Source organism: Ixodes scapularis, unplaced genomic scaffold (genome assembly GCF_016920785.2).
Source record: "Ixodes scapularis isolate PalLabHiFi unplaced genomic scaffold, ASM1692078v2 PGA_scaffold13__105_contigs__length_92229423, whole genome shotgun sequence".
In the NCBI taxonomy this organism is placed as follows: Eukaryota; Metazoa; Arthropoda; class Arachnida; order Ixodida; family Ixodidae; genus Ixodes; species Ixodes scapularis.
In genome coordinates, this window is record NW_024609839.1 from 35,834,958 (window position 1) to 35,855,604 (window position 20,647).

Genomic DNA, 20,647 nt, shown 5'->3' on the forward strand with positions numbered 1-20,647 from the left:
TGCCTGGCCACTTATTGCGACGCTCGCTCTTGTTCTAAAAAACCACCTGGACATTAGCGTCACCATACAGTGGAACACTGAGAGTTGGTTACAAAAGAGAAGCAGACAATGTATATGCAGGATGATGTGCTTGCATACCTTTTTCGAATATTTTGCTGCAAAGTGCGGCCTGGAGGAATGCATTTTGCCGCTCAAGCTGTGTTATCTTGTCCTGGAGGAGACGAATGGCATCCTTATTCCCAGCTGGCTTTATGTCCCCACTTGATAGTGAATGCAGCCTTTTTGCTTGATTGCATTTGAAGATGTCGACCAGTTGGCTCTCCTTGGTCTAAGACATTTTCATAAGGTGGTTATGCTGCATTCATTGCCCCTGCTTCCTCTTCTTCCGAAAGGCCGTCCATGGTGAAGGTCTGGATGAGTAAATTTTTGTTCACGGCATACAAAAAAAAAAAAAAGAAACTGAATTTTGACGCGTTTTTAAGTTTTTGTTTTTTATCGGAACGCATCTTTCCGTCGGTGGTCCTGCTCCTTGTAGCCAAATAACGCAACTAACATGCGCCGCCAGTTATTCTTCGCATAACGGAAGTGAACCCAGAGATCAAAGCTTGTTTTTGCAATGTACTTTTAGCAGCAGAGCGTCTCATTTCTCCAGCTGGCACCACGCTTCCTTTTCCTAGGAGGGAGGCGAGGTGGTAATCGTGCACTTTGACCACGGGGCGCAGGACTGCTGGCACGGAGATGCGTTCTGATAGGACACCGAAGCTTAAATAAGCGTCCAAATCGAGTTTTTTTTTTAAACATTGTAAAATGTTGCGCATTTTTTTAAAAAAAGTTTTATGGTTTAAAAACGTTGCTCTATTAATGAGTAGTGTATAGTGAACGGCTACGAGACATCCCTTCATCTACTTGGAAAGCACTCTTCCCCCACCACTGGGACGCCCTTGCACCGAACCTTGGTGATGACTTTTCGGTTATTTTCGTCTTATTCTTCCCCCGACTCATAACGGCTAGGAGACCTTTCTCATGTTTAGGAGGATTTTTTCCCTGCCGCAGCGGCACCTGAACCCAGCGAGCTAATGGGCCGCAACGACGGCTAATTCAGCAGTCCGGCAAAATAAGTTCCCTCTTTGTTAAGAATCGGTGCCGGGGAGATTATTGAACGGCTACTGGACAGTGGGGGCGAGCATGATCCTTCCTGCCGTCTCATTCCACGTGAAAAGTAACGTCTTTGCCCTTCTCAACTAACTTCGTCAAGTGGGCATGGGGCTTGCACCTGTGCTTTTGAGAAAGAAGAAGGGGGTAGTGTTCCGATGGATCTTCATGGTTGCTCGATTCGCTGTGGACCTGCTGAGGGAAGCATTTTCGAACAGACAAGGGAAGCGAAAAGCTTCTAAAGGAACAACTTGTGCCGTACACGGCGCTCTTTCTGTTTCACCATCATGATATTTATACTGATGTAAATAAACATTCTTAGACGAAAAACGACCTGGGTCTGGAACGTCTTTCGGTTTTGATGAGGCCGGCGCCGGGTTTCAGCGGAACACCTGCCCCAAATTTACTTCGAGTTTCCGCAGTAGATGTGATATGTTTGAGTTTAAGATGGTAAACCAAAAATACGGGAAGGTAGAAGACCCCGAGGATACGTTAGGAATAATTCAAGCTCGCCGATTAGGGGTGCTGGTGCTTTCGGTCAGCGTTTAGGCAGAGGCACAGCCAATTTATTTTCACTTTGCTCGTTGGGGGAGGCTGGTGAATGGGTGGGCTGGGTGGGTGAGCACGCGCCCTCAACGATACAAGCGCGGCAAAATGTCTCTATAGCGTGCATTTCGCGTAACGAGTGACGACGAAACGTGTCTACAAAACGTGTATCAACGAAAACGACTTTTCACAAAACGCCAGGAGAATAAGAAAGTCGGTATTCTACCTGCGGTTGTCACATAATTGTAGTCGGCTAATGGCAGGCGACTGCCGATAGAATTTCGGGGAAATTATTCTCCCGGCTGCTAGAAAACACACTGCCTAATTTTAGAGGTAATCGGGAATGGAACGGTCAATTGTTGCAAAGGAGTAGGTTGCAGAGCACTTACGATGAAAACACCGGACTCGAAATATGTAATCCGAAATATATGTCGACACGGGCACTGCAGAACAACACAAACACAAAAACGGAAGGGGTCCGTGAAAATTCAACACAATGTAGCAAAAGCAGTAGTTTTTCCGAACCGAACACTAAACTCATCACATGAATTCCTTGGGCTTTTCTGAAGAACTCGCTTGTGGCCGATATACGCTTAGGACTTTTCAAACACTGGAAATCTTGGTACACTCGAATACGTCGTCGCGGGCGAAATCTACGGCAGCCCGCTGGTCGCGGCACAGCACATAAGAAACTAGGCCGGGAAGCACCGAGATCGAAAAAAGCTACTACGTCATTCGTGAAACCTTTACCTTCTTCCATGCTTTCAGCTTAGGGAGAAAAGGAAAAAGAAAAGAGTATGAAAATCGCAGCTCCTTCAAGGCCAAGAGGGGGCGCCCTCGCAAAGGCTTATCTTCAGGGGCAACCTAACAATGAACATAACGAGAGGATTTGTCACTTATATCCTCTTGAAAGTTTGACCCAAAGTTAATAGTGCAATGGATGCTATCCGTGGCCTTGGCCATCAGGCAGGTGCCGTGCTCTGCCTTATCTCTAGCTTTGAGACTGTAGTCACGTGATCGCACCCGGAGACCCGATTGGCCTAAAACAAGCCTAGCGTCCACTCTACTGTCCATACCGAGTGAACAGGATAGCTCCTTACTTCCTAAGAAACTGCCAAACCCAACAAGTGACCCCCAAGGAGGAATCCAGGCACAAGCTGATCGGGGCGCGTGACTAGCGTGGGGCTGCACTGATACACCTAGAGGTTTTTAAGGGAGAGGAGGATGCTCATTGTCGGTGTACAAGTACACTGGCTGGGCAATGCAGGGTGCATCTTTCAGGGAAAGGGTTCATATGCGCCCGATGCACCCGACTACACAGTTTTTTTTCTTCTAAAGAGTGTAGGGTGTGATGGGGGGCAGCAGTACACCCTTCTAAAAGGATGTACTGCAGCTAGAAGAGCACGGTGAAAAAAACCCGAGACTAGTGACAAAAAATTGGGACAACACAACATCAACTCAAAACGTTTTGAGTTGATGTTGAGCAACTGATCAATAACGTTTTGAATGACATAACAAACACAACCGACTTGTTAGGTTTGTCCTGCAATAGAAAATATTGAAAAAGAAAAACAACAACATAAAACTGACCCTTAAGGACGTTGTAAAAACCGTTTATTCCTTTCCAGTCTGCGCAAGCAATGGTGGGTCAAGGGGCACGGTGCGATTTGTGGCGACATCCTTAATATGGTGTCGTATATATATATATATAAATACCTTTCTTTTTGCCGTCGACCACAGCTCTCATCCGTGATGGTAGGGAATGATAGAGCTGGGCGACGAAATCCCTTTCGTTGCGGAGCCTCTTTCACATCCTCCTGGACGAAGAGCCGCAGGTCGTCGGCAGTGGCGCTGTGGAGAGGACGCCGCGCCATCGCTGCCTTCATGCGCCCCCAAACGTGCTTAATACTTTTGGGTCTGCACCCTTGGGTGGACATGAAAGCACACTGACGCTGCGTTCTTTGAGAAAATTGCGGACTTTGTTGGCCGTGTGAACTCGGGACAAGTCCTGCTAGAGCACGTAGTCCCCGTCGCGGAATGGGCCGTTCAGGACATAGGGAAGCAAGACATGGTCAAATATATTGCAGTATCTTTGACACGTCAACCTTCCCATGATCCTGAACAGTGGCCCGAGCCCGTTTCGGGAAAAGGCGCTTGAGACATTAACGGCGCTGCGGCCACTAGGGGCGACTTGCTGCACAAAGTTGGGGTGGTATCTGTAAAAACCAAATTATTAACTACTTAATTGCAGAAACAATGCAACAGTAAACCCGCGTAGGGGCTAGATAAATGGCCTTTGAGTGATGTACACTCTTACCGGCGGTAGTCGGGTCGCCATACTCGTAGCCGCTGGTCCCACCGAGTCGTGAAGGTAGACTCGTCGGTGAAGACCACCTGCCCCAGTCGTCCGTGGTCCACATCACGTGGTCGGCAGCAAAGCGGAGACGAGCGCTCTTGTAGCCAGTGACACGTGGCTTTTGGGCCGCGGATTGGCTCGACAGCCCAGCCTCCACAAACCTGCGCCTCACCTTGCGGTCGCTGACGGCTACGCGTGCTGCTTCGCGAACGTCAGAGTAAGACTGGAAAGGATTTCCTGCCAGAGAAGCAACTAGCAGCCGGTCCTCTTCAACTTTCGTAGAGATAGAACAGGGCTTTCGTGCAGGGTTGCTTACCGCCCATGGTCCCGGTACGCTTAGATAATTTGGTTGACTGTAGGCAGCGGCTTGCCAGTCATTTCCGCGATCGCTCGCTGAGATTACTCTTTTAGGCATGGAGCGACTAGGAGCCGTCTCTGCTCGTCTGGTACCCTCGCCATAGCAAACTGGTCTTGAACTCATTTTCAACCGGCAATCTTTATTGGGGCAGATTGCAGAGTAATTAGGGCATAAACCCTGTGTAGTACGTTTTTTTTTTTTTTTTTGCTTTTTCAGAAATGGGCGTGCACAGTGCATCTTTAACGATACACATTCGCAAACGAGTAGGAGCGCAGCAGGTGTGATACAAAAATAAACGGTTATTTTCCGTTTTACCTGAAGTTCGAGCGCAGCGCGGGCTACGAAACGACAGAGCCAATCAAATAGTGGCAAAGGTACAACGTCACGAATTGCATCACCGGTGGACCCAATCAGGTGCAAAAAGTGCACTTTCGTCGCTGCTTGGTTGGCCCTATCTCCTTGAAGCGTCCGCTACCCTCGGATCTAAAGTGAAACGGAGTATAACTGCAAGTTTGTCCCAAAAAAAAATGTAATCTACCGTGATATTACATTTAGTGGCGATGATTATCCTTAGCCAGCGGACACATATCCACGAGTCAGGGAATCAACCGTGGGCTTCTTTTACACGGTGGTTCGCTGAACCGTGTTCAGCGAAAATTCGCAAGCGCTGTGGCGTAGGGTTGTGCGAATAGTGATTCGAATCGAATAGCTGATAGCCTTAACAGGGCAAGGGAAAGCCAAGACGGCCGGTTCTTTCAACAGTACAGGAGCTAGGGATGACGCCGTGCTATTCGATTCGAACCACTATTCGCACATCCCTACTGTGGCGTCGTCTGCTCTGTGCCTAGCAGACGACAAAGCGAGGGTGTGCTCGCATGCGGCAAGAGCGAGTCCGCCACACAGCGCTTGCGAGGAGTTTCGGACGGCGCCTGCTATGTTGCGCTGGGGTTACGGGACGGCCGCCGCTGCCGTGTTGCAGCTAACAGTGTCCACGATAGTACATGCAGAAGTACAGAGCAAAATAGTTTATGTCGTATCGGTCTCTGCTAAAGGGCCCATTCGGGAAAATTTACAACGTTCGGTTTAAGTAGCGTACGAATTACTCTAAGTAAATTACTTTTCCAATTGGTGAATTTGGAGGCAAAGTCTGAAGAGAAAAAACAATCACTAAATCAACTTATTTGAAAAAGATTGAAGGAATGTGCAATATTTTGCGGCGTCCCGATGAAAGAAAAAAAAACCCGCTAAACTTGGCCGTGTTTCTAGGTGCCGGATTTTTACCGGAATCATATTCGCGCCATCGGTCCTGCCTGCCTCGTTGCGGTGTAGACGCGAAAGAATGGTTACCGCACACGCAGTTCCATAGAAAAACAGATTCCTCGTTTATTGTGGGCGCCGCTTATAGAGGCATCGAGTCTGCCAACATGACACAGCGATAAGCAGGTGCTGGGCAAGCGATCTGATAATCCTTCACTGGCCCCCGTGGCCGAGGCGCGCGACTACCACTTTGCCCCCCCCCCCCCCCCCCCTCCCCTCGCAGAAGATAAGAAAATGCGGCCACGTAGGGACGAGCCTAAAGTTAGCGTTTTCCTCGAACACGTTAAAAAGCTGTGTGTTCCTTCTATATTTACAGAATAAGTTAATTTAGAGTTTTTTCATGATGCTCGGAAAGTTTTCATTTAAAAAAAAAAAAATACATATCTATTCACCGATTAAAAAGTTAGCTACTCGAAAGTAATTAGTAATGTAATTATACCGAACCTTTTTAATTTTCCCAAATGGGCACTCTGGCAGAGACCAATACAAAATTTTCTGTGCGACACGTATATTACGCAAGCACGCAAGGTGCAACAGCTTGTGCTCTTGCGTAAAATATGTATCGCACAGGAAATTTTGTATTGGTCTCCCGAAGGAAAAATCCATCAATGTAACCCTGTTTGGCAGTCAATGTTTTCTAGTGGACCGCTGACTGTGCCCGACTGTACGTCAAGCATGCCTGATTGGCCAACAAGTTACTCTGACCGACAGTCAAACTCAAGTCAGACTCCACTTGTCGGCTTTCTGATGGTTTCCTGGTGGCAGTCGGCCGCCGCGGAATGCCATCAAGATGTCTTGGTGGCGATTCTGATTGTACATCGATTGTCTCTGACTGTACGTCAAAAAGCTTTGACGTGCAGACAGACGTACGGTCAAAGGACGTAAAGTTCGTTCGGATACCACTATTTCGTCAAATCTATGAATACGAAAAATAATCTATGCACAAGAAAACGATTTCGGGACGTGAGCCCATAAACCGCTGATATTAGAGAAATGACACGCAGCCGACCGACAACCTTGATCAGAAGCCCGCCGAAACGCCACCGAACACGCCACTTCGCTTCACCCATAGAGGCTTCGCTGCTTCGCCGAGCTTTCATGAACGATCGCTCTCGACTCGTTTTGTTTGCCCGCTTGCTCCAACCTGTGGGTCCTGCCCGGGCTCTACAATGCCTTATGTTTTAGTAGAATTTCTACTCGACAAGACCCAGCCTGTTGTGAGTTCCGACGATGTAGGGGACTTTAGCGGTGTAGTTGAAGACGACAAGGTGTACCAGGGGACCTATGTTGGACAAATGTTTCGTTTCTCCTAAAAGAAACGGAAGTGACGACATCGTGTCTGATTGGTTGAGGCTCGAATGACGAAAGTTCCCTACAAATATGTGGGCGGAGACGGCGAACCGCCCCCACCGGAAGTGACAACACTTTGAAGTATTGTTTCCTCGGTGTTTCGTCTGAAAATAGAACGAGTCTCGTTGTTCTTTTCGCCTCTTCGCAAGGGGAAACACGGAGCAACTTCGAGCAAGGCCGGCTGATAGACGACGGCAGGTTTCTGCTCGGTAAGCATACTCCATTTGTTGGCACTGTACGTGAGGGCTCTGCACCACTTATAAGCTACAATATCACCCATACTGTTCCGAACATCGATAACTGGCATGCACTCTGGCCATACCTGTGACACGTCTCCTTGGAAACACTCTGACGCAGCTGTCAAGTACAGGGGGGAAAGGTTACAAACATGCGCCTTTCTTTGCTTAGTTGTCAACAATTTTAAAGGGATACTACAACAAAATTCCGGTGCTTATTCTTTGGTCTATACGTGTTCAGAAGAGCAGTATCACATCGGACACGCCAATATCTTGTTAAAAAAGAAACAAAAAGGCATTAAAAAAATTAGGCGATTAGGAAAGAGCATCTTCTAGATGTCTAGGAGCCTTGACAGGTAGTGACGATAACTGTCTCGCCTAGAACTATACATGTTTTGAACCTGACGTCATCTTGACAGCTCAACGGCCAGCAGAACAGACAAGGGGAGGGAGGAACTCCACACTCAACGGGACTCTCTTTTGTGTGTCCCAAGATTATAGAAGATTAACCCGTCACTCAAAATTCACACAAAAGCAGCTTTGGGGTTTGTTGCGGTGGCCTGATCGCTGGCATGCTTCGACCGCTTTTGTTGCTTGAACAGCTAGGGCATCCTGACGATGTCTGCCTCGCCGCAGCTTTGCTCATCCCAAGAGAAACTACATCACAATTGCACAGGATGTGACGTGCTCTCTGGTGGCTGCTCTCCGAGCGCTTGCCAGTGTGGCCTGTTTATAACGAAAAATATAGCCATAAGGCTCAAAAGAGAAATGTGCGATTGTCATTTACGGGTATTGTGGATCATGTTCAGCCTATTTCTGAACATGACGGGTACATTTCAAATTTCGTTGAAGTGTTCTGTTAGAGAGAACTGCATTAATATCATACATTTCCTTCTCTGAATGTGCAGGTGACAGCGGCTATGCCTTGGAGCCTTGGCTCATCACCCCTGTCCCTGGATTCCACGCGACCTCCACCGCATGCGGCCGGTTTAATAAGGCACATTCTTCGATGAGGTCCGTTGTGGAGCGCTGCATTGGGCTGTTGAAGTGCAGATTCCGGTGTCTGCAAAGGCACCGGGCTCTGTTTTATCATCCCACAACAGCCACCGTCATTATATCGGCGTGTGCAGTGCTCCACAATATCTGCCTTTCATCGAAGGAGCCAGAACCGGAGCCAGACTCTGACCCTGACGAGCCAGGGTTGGAGTCTGGGCCGAGCTCGGAGGGGTCAGTCGCGGATGACGAGAGGCTGGCTCCTGCCCACCCTCGGGTCAGCCTCTCGGACAGGGGCAGGGCTCTGAGGCAGCGCCTTGTTGCCCAGTTCCGAACCCGCCACAGCCGTGCCTTCCCGGAGCCCCACGCAAGCCATGATGGCAGTCGGGCCCACCAGGGACACCACCAGCGCCAAGGAGTCCGTCGCCACAACGCAAGTCCCGCCCATCAGGGACGCCACCGGCGACAGCGAACCCCTCGTTGTCCTCTCCTCGACTGACGCCCTCGCCACCAGAGAAGCCCCCCCCCCCCCCCCCCCCGTGGCAGTATGTGCTTCAGTTGTTGCTCCAGTCATGGCAGTCCATAAGCTCCACAGTGTCAATTCCAACGCTTTGCGCAGTTCATCGCACAACCACCGTGTTACCTTTACGGACATGTAGAACTGCCTCCGAAAAGCTATTCGGTGCATCACGGTGATGTTGATAGAGCCTTTTTTTAATTTGCAAGCAGGGTGCATAAAATCCGTGGGACAATAACAGAAGGTTTTGTAGGGTTATTTAGCTAGCCAACGGGGCATCTGGCTCGCCCTTGTAGGAAACGGAGAACTCAATGAGGCTACTGGTGAGACCCGTCTTGCTTCTGTTACTGCAATATATTGTTTGTATCGGGTTTGGACATTGATTCATTTTCTCTAAATTTCCATTGCCCTGCTCCATTTTACAATCTATTATGGCTACCACAGAGCCAGGTGTATTACTCAATAATCGCATATTGGATTTGTGTCAGTTTGAATGTACACAGAAAACAAGCAGTTTGTCTTTGAAAGTGCTTTCTTTTTTTATAACAATGCCGTAACGTGAGAAATAAGCATGTTTGAAAACACAAGTTGCAATGCTTTCTTTAAAGTGAAATTGAGCATGGACTAGTAAACGCCGTATAAATTCTTTGTCATTATCAAGGATATATCACAGACATTATTTCACACCTCACTTAATTCAGCACACTATCATTTCGTTTGTGTTTTGTCACACATGGAAGCATGACAGATTCCATAGCTGAGGCATGTTGAGATCAACAATGATATAAGAAAAAAAACAAAAAAAAAACAAAAAACACAGGGACACAGACGAAGGGAAACAAAACAAGACGCACTCTCAACTGGAGTTAAATTCAACTTCTGTTGAGAGTGCGCCTTGTCCTGTTTCCCTTCGTCTGCGTCCCTGTGTTTTTTTCAGCACTTTATTTGTTTGCCATGAACCAACTGGTCCAAATCTCCACTTTATTGCGATATAAGAAAAATCGCAAACCCAGAGGCTAGTTTCAGGCGGAAGAAAACTACAAGTATAAAATTCCCATGGCACAAGCCACTTGGCACCTTTGATGAAAAAGCACACACTACATATTGCTGTCCTACAAACATGAGGAATGGCTAGTTTTAGCATATATCTGTCATGCCTGTTGCCAAGAGCATGTTACTAACTTGCTTCACTGGTTATAGTGACTCCAATAAACAACTGCAGAAGGCACAGTTCTTTGTAAACAAAATATGAACTGAAAAGCGTGGATGGACTTTCCCGTAATGTCAACATTGTTGTAAAGATGTTTAGACAGGAGAACATCAGCCTTCCTTTAAAGGGCCCATGAAACGGATTTTGGGCTGGGATAAATCATTTTCGATTGGGATTTTACTAATAGCACCTCGTTCAGTGGGCCAAAACAAAAAAAAGTAGAAAGGCAAAAGCCTGACTTTCAGTGCGAAAATTTGAAAACACAGCGGACTATTTCGTACCTCCTCCCCTTCGTTAGCTCTCTGCCTTTTCACTGTGATACATCCGCTGTCCCAAAAGCGCGTCATCGGGTCCAAACGCACGTCACACAAAACCGGACCTCACTTAGTCCCTTCACCCCTAAGCTGACATTGTGGTGCAAGCTACGCGCTTGCCGAACCAATCAGCCGCCTCCCTTTCATCACCTGACCTCAATCTCTGCGCGTGGGTATGCGCGGAGGAGTGTGATCATGTGCCAAGTGTGGCTGGCCCAACGAGCACGTAGCTTCCACAGCACTGTCAGCTTAGGGGTGAACGGGTTGGGGAAAGCAACTTTTGTCTGAATTTTGAGCGACGGGCTAATCTTCTAGGGGGACAATGGCTCTGTCCGGGTACATAAACCCGATTCCGAGCAAGAGGGGCCTCCCCTCTTTTCGTCTTCGTGAACTGTTTGGTGGGATGCGCGATTTATGAGTTGAGGAGGAAAGCTAAACAGGAAAAAGTTGGGAAAGCGTTTCATGACCCCTTTAAGCAGTGGCTCACTCATACTAATATTCACTGTATGGCGAGCCCCGTGTGCGTAGGAACTTGTCCATTAACACGCACCCCATACCAGTGGCACAAAAGAACATATTTCTTGTCTCCGCCTGGAGAACAAAACAAAAACAAAAAAATGAATACTGGCTTGGCACATAAAATGATCGTCCACTAAACTAAATTATATGTGGCTTGACTCGGCGGTGCTGGGCTCGGCGTGGCTGGGCTACGCAGGGCGGGGCTCGGCGGGGCCCTCGGCGGGGCGTGGCTGGACTTGGCTGGGCTGGAGGAGTGGCTGGGCAGGGCTCGGCAGGTCTTGGCTTCACAGGGCTCGACTTCTCTCGGCAGTCAGCAGCATAACGACCTCGACGAGCACGCGGGTCGTGTTTTGGAGTTCCAGGGCCACCGCTTGTGTGGCGCGAGCTTGCTCCTGGTTCGACTCCGCAACAGCCTCCATGCGGTGGCTGAGGGTCTCGATGGAACGCAGGAGCTGGAAAGACGGGGCATTTAAAGCGCAGCAACAACATATTTCTAGACACGCAGAGGGCGTGAAAACCTTGCATATGTCACAGTTCGGTTTGCATTATGCTTTTCTGGATCTCCATTGCCCTCTGCTGCAGTCCCACTTTCACAGTGGAATCTTTGTTAAACTCGTAACTATTTAGTCATGTTACGGAGTTCTATGTTTGAGTCAATACCTGGCCTTGGAACTCGATGTCCCGCGCGTCCCTCGTCTCGTTCTCCTGCAGCTGGAGAGTCTGGTTGGTGACAGCCTGCATGGCAGCCTCGTCGCGCCGCTCCTGCCTCGACATTCGGGGGGTGGCACGAGGCGCCGTGGGCCGCACCCGGGGCCTTGCAGGTGGCCTCACATCTGCCAGGAAACAAAGAATGCTTCTGTCATATCACACAATCCTAGTTGTCTTCATAAGAGATCTCACCCCGTGAGGTGGAGGGCACCGGCTCGGCTGCCTGCTGCCCGTGACCTGCCTGGGCTTCTGCGGGTCTCCCACAGAAGGGAATTTATAAGTTCTAGTCAGCACACAGGACTTGTCTGCATTTTCTAGATATTGAGAGTGAATTTGTTGAGGCTGCATTCCAACTCAGGGGAAACAAAATTAGACTGTTTCAGAGGTAGTGCCATTCATGTCTAGGATTGACTCCCCAAATATGTCTAGTGGCAGCTCAAAAGGTTGCACTTCCCCTGTTTTTGCGAAAATGTACCTCTGTGATACAGAAATTGAATCTTACGACAGTGTGCACACAATACAACTGAGGGTTGCAACAACCACAAAAGCAAGAAGAAAAAGGACTACACAAAAACTACACATGTTTTGGCCTTAGAAACTCCAGTATTACTGCAATAAATATAGTGTTTTTTCTCGTCAGTTCTTTTATTTTAGATTTTGCCTTTACGTGGATGAATTAATCCGCCCTCCAATTCGCTGAATTATAAAAAGTGCCAGCACCCTTAATGCATATATTGTGACGGGTGGTGACCAAAAATAACAAATAAACAGGAAGAAATAAACGTTTAATGTGGCGAACTTGTGCCAAAAATAAAAGAGTACAAAAGATAATAATAGAGCGTCGCGGGCGTCGAAGTCGGCGTGGTAGCAGAGTCGAACGCTGGGGCTAGACTGCCTGGACAAGGTCGCGGGGGGCCTCTTATCTAGAGTGAGTCAGTATCTCGAAGATTCGGCGGGGAAGGTTCGAGCGTAGCGCGCTCGGGGCGAGAATGAACAAGCACTTTCTAGAACAACAAAAACAGGGATGAACGGTAGTTATGTCCGCAGCAAGAGTGAACGAGAACTTTCTACAAGTCCGTGACCCTGCGCGCGGCATTATCCCCCCTTTAAAAAGTGCATCGTCCCGATGCAGCACAAAACGAAAAACAACAAACAAAAACAAATCCAAAACAAAAAGGCAGCAGAATCGCGAGCCGCAGTTCACAGTTCACCCGTCGACGAGAGTGGAAAGTTCTATCGTTCGTAATACGGCTTCAGCCGGACGACGTGCACCACCTCGGGTCGCGGCTGACGTCTTCCAGATGGGCGCGTTCGTCGGGGAGGACTTCGTAGTTAAGATCACCGAGGCGACGAAGCACTTTGTAGGGTCCAAAGTATCGTTTCAGCAGTTTCTCACTGAGGCCGCGGCGACGGATGGGCGTCCATACCCACACCCTATCTCCGGGCTGGAAGTGGACGTCCCAGCGACGAAGGTTGTAGCGGCCAGTGTCGACACGTTGTTGGGCTTGAATACGGTGTCTGGCGAGCTGGCGGACTTCTTCTGCTCGTTGGGCAACCACCTGGGCGTCGTCGCTTCCGTCGACAACCGGTTCGTGGGGTAACATCGCGTCCAGCATTGTCGTTACTTTACGACCGTGAACCAGTTGGAAGGGTGTCACCCCGGTGGTCTCTTGCACGGCCGTGTTGTAGGCAAATGTGACGTATGGCAACACCTCGTCCCAGGTCTTGTGCTCCACGTCGACGTACATGGAGATCATGTCGGCGATGGTCTTGTTGAGTCTCTCCGTCAGCCCGTTGGTCTGCGGGTGGTACGCCGTTGTGCGCCGATGGCTGGTGTGGCTGAGACGAAGGATTTCTTGCGTCAGCTGGGCCATGAACGATGATCCACGGTCTGAGATCAAAACTTCGGGAGCGCCGTGCCGGAGGACGATGGGTTCGATAAAGAACTTGGCGACTTCCACAGCAGTCCCTACAGGAAGGGCTTTCGTTTCGGCGTACCGTGTGAGATAATCTGTGGCGACAATAATCCATCTGTTTCCTTGCGTCGATGGTGGGAAAGGACCAAGTAGATCCATTCCGATCTGCTGGAACGGTACGGTCGGGGGAGCGATCGGATGCAGGAGACCTGCCGGCTTCGTCGGTGGTTTCTTGCTTCGCTGGCACTCGTGGCAGGACCGTGTGTAGAAGTGAACGGTTTTCGGCAGCTTGGGCCAGTAATACCTTTCACAAATTCGGGCCAGCGTACGGCTGTAACCAAGGTGTCCGGACGTCGGGTCGTCGTGACAGGCTTGAAAGATCTCCGCTCTAAGGTCGGTGGGGATTACCAGCAGCATGGTGTGCTGTTGTCTCCGAAGTTCTCCTTGTAAAGTACACCTTGTCGGAGGACGAAAGTCGGCAGGGCTCTCGAGAAGACACGGGGGACAGTACCCCCTCGTCCTTCGAGGTGCTCGATTAGTGCGCGCAACTCAGGATCGTCTCTTTGACGTCGTGACATGTTGTCGGTGTTCACTGCACCTAGGAAGCACTCGTCATCTTCGTCGTTGCTACTGCCGGAAGGTGTTTCGATGGGGGCTCTGGACAGGCAGTCGGCGTCGCTGTGCTTGCGGCCTGACTTGTAGACCACAGTCATGTTGAACTCTTGTAGTCGTAGACTCCATCGAGCGAGGCGTCCTGACGGGTCCTTGAGGTTCGCAAGCCAGCAGAGCGAGTGGTGGTCCGTGACTACACGGAACGGGCTCCCGTACAAATACGGACGAAACTTCGTGATTGCCCAGACGACAGCAAGGCATTCTTTCTCAGTCGTGGCGTAATTTTTCTCCGCCTTGGACAATGTCCGACTTGCGTAGGCGATAACTCGCTCGGTGCCGTCTTGCACTTGAACCAGTACCGCGCCAAGTCCAGCGTTACTTGCGTCCGTGTGAATTTCGGTTTCCGCATCTTGATCGAAATGTCCTAGAACAGGAGGAGTCTGCAGTCGTCGCTTCAGCTCGTCGAATGCCTGCTGCTGCTTCTCGGCCCATTCGAACTTCTCGGCGTCCTTTGTGAGGTTTGTGAGTGGTGCGGAAATCCTTGCAAAATCCCGGATGAAGCGCCGATAGTAGGCACATAGTCCAAGAAACCTTCGCACGGCCTTCTTGTCTGTCGGTACTGAAAATGCTGCGACGGCGCGAGTCTTCTCTGGGTCGGGGCGAACGCCTTTGTTGCTAACCACGTGACCTAGGAACTTCAGTTCGTCATAGGCGAACCGACACTTTGACGGCTTCAGGGTGAGTCCGGCGGTCCGTATGGCTTGGAGAACTGCTTGGAGTCGTCGCAAGTGCTCGTCGAAGTCGCTGGAAAACACTACGACGTCATCGAGGTAGACGAGACAGCTCTGCCACTTCAGCCCTGCCAGTACGGTGTCCATGACACGCTGGAAAGTTGCTGGAGCCGTGCACAGTCCGAAGGGCATCACCTTGAACTCGTACAGCCCATCTGGCGTGACGAAAGCTGTTTTCTCTCGGTCCCGTTCGTCGACTTCGATCTGCCAGTAGCCGCTCTTCAGGTCCATGGATGAAAGGTATCGGGAGTGGCGCAGCCGGTCTAACGTGTCGTCGATGCGGGGGAGTGGATAGACGTCTTTCTTCGTCACTGCGTTCAGCTGCCGGTAGTCCACGCAGAATCTAAGCGTTCCGTCCTTCTTCTTAACCAGTACAACTGGAGAGGCCCACGGACTGCTTCAGGGTTGGATTATGTCGTCATTTAGCATCTCTTGCACTTGCTCCTGGATCACCTCCCTTTCTTTAACGGAGACTCTGTACGGCGATCGATGCACAGGGCGCGCGTGGTCCTCGGTAACGATGCGGTGTTTCGCGATGGTGGTTTGGCGCACCCTCGATGACGTCGCGAAGCAGTCACTGTATTCGGCGAGAAGGTCACTTAGCTGCCGTCGTTTCGGGCCTGGAAGCTTGGGGTCAATGTCGAGCTGCGCTGGCGCCGTAATGTGTTGCTGAGGCGGCGAGGATTCGTCAGTAATCGCGGTGATTTCGGCGGGGTTTCGGAGTTCCTCGACGTGGCCCACGGCTGCACCTTTCGTGAGGTGTTGCGTTTCGTTTCGGAAGTTCGTCACGAGGGCCACAGTCCGCCCATTCTGAAGTTCAGCCACTCCTCTTGCGACGCCTATTCCTCTTTCTAGGAGTAGTTGAAGCTTGCCTTCAAGAGCAACTTCGCCGCAGGTAGCTACATCGGCCACTACGGGTACGACAACACTTGATCGCGGCGGCAGGTTCACGTGGTCGGCAGCGACTCGGACGGCGGCTGACGCTGTTTGAGGTTTCTCTGAAGACGGAACAGGCTTGCGCAGCGTCAATCTGTTCTCACCAAGGTCGATGACGGCGCCGTATTCACACAGAAAGTCCATGCCGAGAATAACGTCGCTGGAACAGTCTTGTAGAACGATGAACTTCACAGGGCACGTTTCACCGCGGATTTCGACGCGAGCAGTGCATCTCCCGATGGGTGTGATGAGGTGCCCTCCGGCGGTTCGTATTTGAGGTCCATCCCACGGCGTCGTGACTTTTCGAAGGCGGCGGGAGAGCCTCCCACTCAAGACTGAGTAGTCTGCTCCGGTGTCCACGAGTGCAGATGCGTCGTGGCCGTCGATGACGACGTTTAGGTTATTGGACACCACTGCAGCGGCGTAGTTTTGGTCTCTGGTAGCGTTCGAGTGGGGGTCCCCCGACGTTCGTGGAGGATCTTGGCGCCGGTCGTCTTCGGCAACTCCACCTCCAGGGGTTGCCGCGCCTAGTTTCCCCGGCGAGGAGCAAGGGGGGACAGGCTTTCACGTCGTGGTCGGTGCATCGGCGAAGCTGGACGTCGCGGTGACGGCGACCGGAACTCTCGGCGGGACGCAGGCTCGGGGGACTGAGGTCGTCGCAGGTACTCGTCGATCTCGATAGGGCGTTCACCATGACGGGGGCGCGGGTCGTTCGGGTGGAACCCGCGTAGCCCGAGTCGTCGGTATGGGCATCGGCGGTAGGTGTGGTCCGCTTCCCCGCAATGAAAGCACAGAGGGCGTCGGTCGGGCGTTCGCCACACGTCGGTCTTGCGGGGTGCGCGAGGCTCCGGGCAGGCGTACTGGACCTGGTCGTTGTGGCGTCGGTCGTGCTGCGGCGCAGGAGACTGACGTCGGGGCGGCGTGACATAGGTGCGACGAGGAGGCGGTGGCCGTCGGGCCACTGCGGCGTAACTCAACGTCGGTGGTTCCGGAGCGGTGCTGACGAGAACCTCAGGCTGCAGCGCTTGCTGGACTTCTTCCCTGACAATCTCGGCGATTGAGGGCGAAGCTGGGCTTGCGGCGGCAGGTAGAAGTTTCTTGATCTCTTCCCGGACGACGTCTCGGATCATCTCGCGAAAGTCCGTGGTGTTGCAGCCGGAAAGCGAAAAGAAACCGGCGCTGGGAACTCGGTGATAGTGGGTGGCTCGTGCTTGCAGGGCACGTTCGATGTTGGTGGCCTCCGTCATGAAGCCTTCGACGGTGGTAGGCGGGCTCCGCACGAGACCACCGAAAATGCTTTCCTTGACGCCACGCATCAAGACTCTGGGCTTCTTTGCTTCGGATGCTTCGGGATCGGCGCGGTTGCTCAGTCGCAGGACATCTTCCTCGAAGCTAACGATGCTCTCGTTAGGGCCTTGAATCCTCGCTTGAAGAAGCTCTTCCGCGCGTTCTCTTCGGTGTTGGCTCATGAAAGTTCTTCGCAACTCAGCCTTGAGTTGCTCCCAGGAAGTGATCGAAGCTTCGTGGTTCTCGAACCAGTTCCGGGCGGTGGCTTCCAAGGCGAAGTAAGCGTTTTGCAGACACTGTTCCGGTGTCCATCCGTTATGACGGGCCACTCGTTCGTACTGTTGGACCCAGTCGTCGATGTCTTCGTGGCTTTCGCCGTGGAAGGGAGCCGGTGTCCGAGGAGCGACGGGTAGGTAGACGACGGCAGGAGCGGTGGGGGCCTGCGACTGGTTGTCCATCGTCGTCTTCTTCGGCTTGGGTTTGTCCAGCAGCAAACCGTACTCCGGATCCTCTCCCTTGGTGCGGCGGCTGGTCCGAGTTTCAGGTTCCGCGCTGAGTGGTCTTCTCAGCGAGCTTGGAGTCGGGCTTGCACTGCGGGTCCTGGGAGGGGAACGCTGCACGGGCATGCGGTACCCCGCACCTCCACCAAAATGTCACGGGTGGTGACCAAAAATAACAAATAAACAGGAAGAAATAAACGTTTAATGTGGCGAACTTGTGCCAAAAATAAAAGAGTACAAAAGATAATAATAGAGCGTCGCGGGCGTTGAAGTCGGCGTGGTAGCAGAGTCGAACGCTGGGGCTAGACTGCCTGGACAAGGTCGCGGGCGGCCTCTTATCTAGAGTCAGTCAGTATCTCGAAGATTCGGCGGGGAAGGTTCGAGCGTAGCGCGCTCGGGGCGAGAATGAACAAGCACTTTCTAGAACAACAAAAACAGGGATGAACGATAGTTATGTCCGCAGCAAGAGTGAACGAGAACTTTCTACAAGTCCGTGACCCTGCGCGCGGCAATATTCACATTCACAGGGGCGGATTTAGAGGGGGGGTACGTCGGATGTCCTGACCCCCCTCTTGATTTCTGCATGTGTAAAATTTAGAGCGTTAAACAAGGGAGGGGAGGAGGGGGTTCCTAAACAAATGCAGTGATGTGATTGCTGCGCCAATTGCGCCAAACTGCGCCAAGGGGCTAACCCTGCTACATCCTGCTACATTTTGCCAAAATATGGGTAAGTTGCGCCAAGCCTGCGCCAATGGACCAATTTCGGTCGCCTTTCAAAAGCGAAACTGAACGGAGCACCGTAATTGAGCATGCGTGAGGTAGGTAACGTAAGCTGCCGCCCGACACACTACAGTACCCTGCATCAATCGTCCATCTGTTCTTGCATGGTTTTTAACTCCGTTTCGCTTTTCGTGCTCTCGTCGTCTCGTAAATTTCGTCTCGCGCATTTTTAAATTTTTTTTTAATGATAAACGCGGGTGTGTGCGGACTCTTCGATGCTAACATACCAGGTACAAGCCAAGCCGTCATGCTGTGAAATGAAACCACGTTTTTGCGCGGCGGGGGTTACTTTATGAGCTGAAGCACTCGCTCCTGGAAGCCACGGCAGTGGGAAAACTATATTTGGTCCCTGCCCGCCAGTCACTGTGGTCGCGCGACGTCGGGCGTAGCTGCCCCTTGTCGCTACAGATATGGCGCTTTCTAAACTAACGTAAGTACCGCCGTATGTTCATCAACATTCCTATGATTGTTTAAATCATACGCTATTACAAAAATCCCCCTTTAACTAAAGACACTTGTGCCGAAGTATTGATTACCTAGGTTTCTCTCAGTGGGCCTTCTTTCGAGAGGGAGTACATGAAAATACTGCCGCGAAAGAAAGTTGGTGAAGGGAAGTGAGCTAAACCAAAGAAGGCAATGTCTGCACGCTGAACCCTCACAGGGCGCTTATTTCTCTAGAGTTCAGTTGTTGCACAAAGCGCTCCAAGAACTTTTTTGATTCTAGCTCGTGATGTCTTGCATCGATGCGCTCAGGTTCTTTTTTTATGTGTGTTTATATTGTACCTCGCCTGCCAGCCTGGCAAGCACGTGCCGCTGGTCTGTTGTTTGTTGTATGCTGGACAGTTACATTTTGCATAAAAGTTTGGGAACCAGTTGGCGACGAAACGGAGTGGCGTGGTTTCGGTTTCGATCGAACAGCCGTTGTCTACACTCGTACGACGAAGCACGTGCAACTGCAAGTCTGCCAAAGTCGCCCTCACGTTCATGGGAACATGATTGCATGACAGAGGCACCAGCTAGGCGCTTGCAATCTATTGTTTTACGCTTGCTTACTTTTGACGAAAATCTGGCACGTCAGGAACCAGTAAGACGGTGGCAAACGGTTTTTCGGAATTGCTCGGCAACGCCTACAGCACTGTACACTTCTGGGATGTCTCAGCAGTAAAAACACAAGCAGCGAGTTCCGTCACAACACAACACAAAGTGCCCTTCGTTTGTCCAGCACTTGAAACGAATATTTTTATTTTTCTAAAAATTTCTGCTCCAACGTCGCTTTTGTTGCTCCGAAACACTGTTTCGGCTGCTCCAAAAGTCACTTTTTCTGCTCCAAAACACTGTTTTGGCTGCTCCGAAAGGTGCTCCAAAATGGTTTAGGCCATTCACATCACTGCATATGTTACGCTGACCAACACCTGACCCCCCCCCCCCCCCCCCTCTCAGGAAATTCCTGCATCCGCCCCTGCATTCATATTTATCACATTTCACTGCGGTATACATCTTAGCTCACTGATAATAAAACCCTGCACGGATATTCTCCTCCCCATTGGGATTGAACAGCTACATGTGCAATAGTATATGCTATGTTCAAGTGTGCACTCACCTCGGCCTCGTCCTCAAAAGCCGGGACGGAAAACCCAGGAGCGCCCAGGGCCGAGTCCTCGCCCACCAGCGTCAAAATACGTGCGTATGATGACGCCAGTGAGCGCACCCGGCCGCCTCCTCCCCCAGTTTGCCTGCGAGTAAAGGAAGTAATTCAATAGCTTGGTCCACACTATGAGTTGACTACGCAAATTACCTCGCCTGTTTCGCCAGCTCGGCTGCCCGCGCCCGCGCCTTCGACACCCGCACGGCCCAGTAGCGTTTCTAACCTTCCGGCTCCTTCCTCGGAGGCCCGAGGAAGTTGAGCCGGGAGGTTAGCTCGGTCCAGAGACGAACTTTGTCGTCTCTGGACAGGGCCGGGCTAAGCTCAGTTGCACCGCGTACCAGAGAGGGGTTCTCGAACATAAATGTATCGAGTTCCTCCCTCTGGGCCGCGGTCACGCGTTGCCTGCTCCCGTCGTCCATGTTGTTTGAACCATAGTCACTGACAATTTAAGAAGCGCAGGGTACTGCAAGACTGGAACCCTTTATCATCGCTCCGCAGCCAATGAGATAGCCACATTAGCCGATGAGAACGCCGAGGAACCAATCACGACGCAAGAAGAGTGAGCATGACAGGCCACATCCCCCCGTTTCTTGAGCCGTCATCA

The 20,647-nt window shown here is 51.2% G+C and overlaps 1 long non-coding RNA gene across 1 annotated transcript; it reads right to left on the reverse strand.

Moving 5' to 3' along the window:
* Positions 1 to 11,614: 11,614 nt before the first annotated feature.
* LOC115327383 lies at positions 11,615 to 20,160 on the reverse strand. Its single transcript, XR_005715402.2, has 3 exons — positions 19,999 to 20,160; positions 11,769 to 11,825; positions 11,615 to 11,701 (listed from the first exon to the last, which is right to left on the reverse strand). It is a non-coding gene; the product is annotated as an uncharacterized LOC115327383 (long non-coding RNA).
* Positions 20,161 to 20,647: the final 487 nt, after the last annotated feature.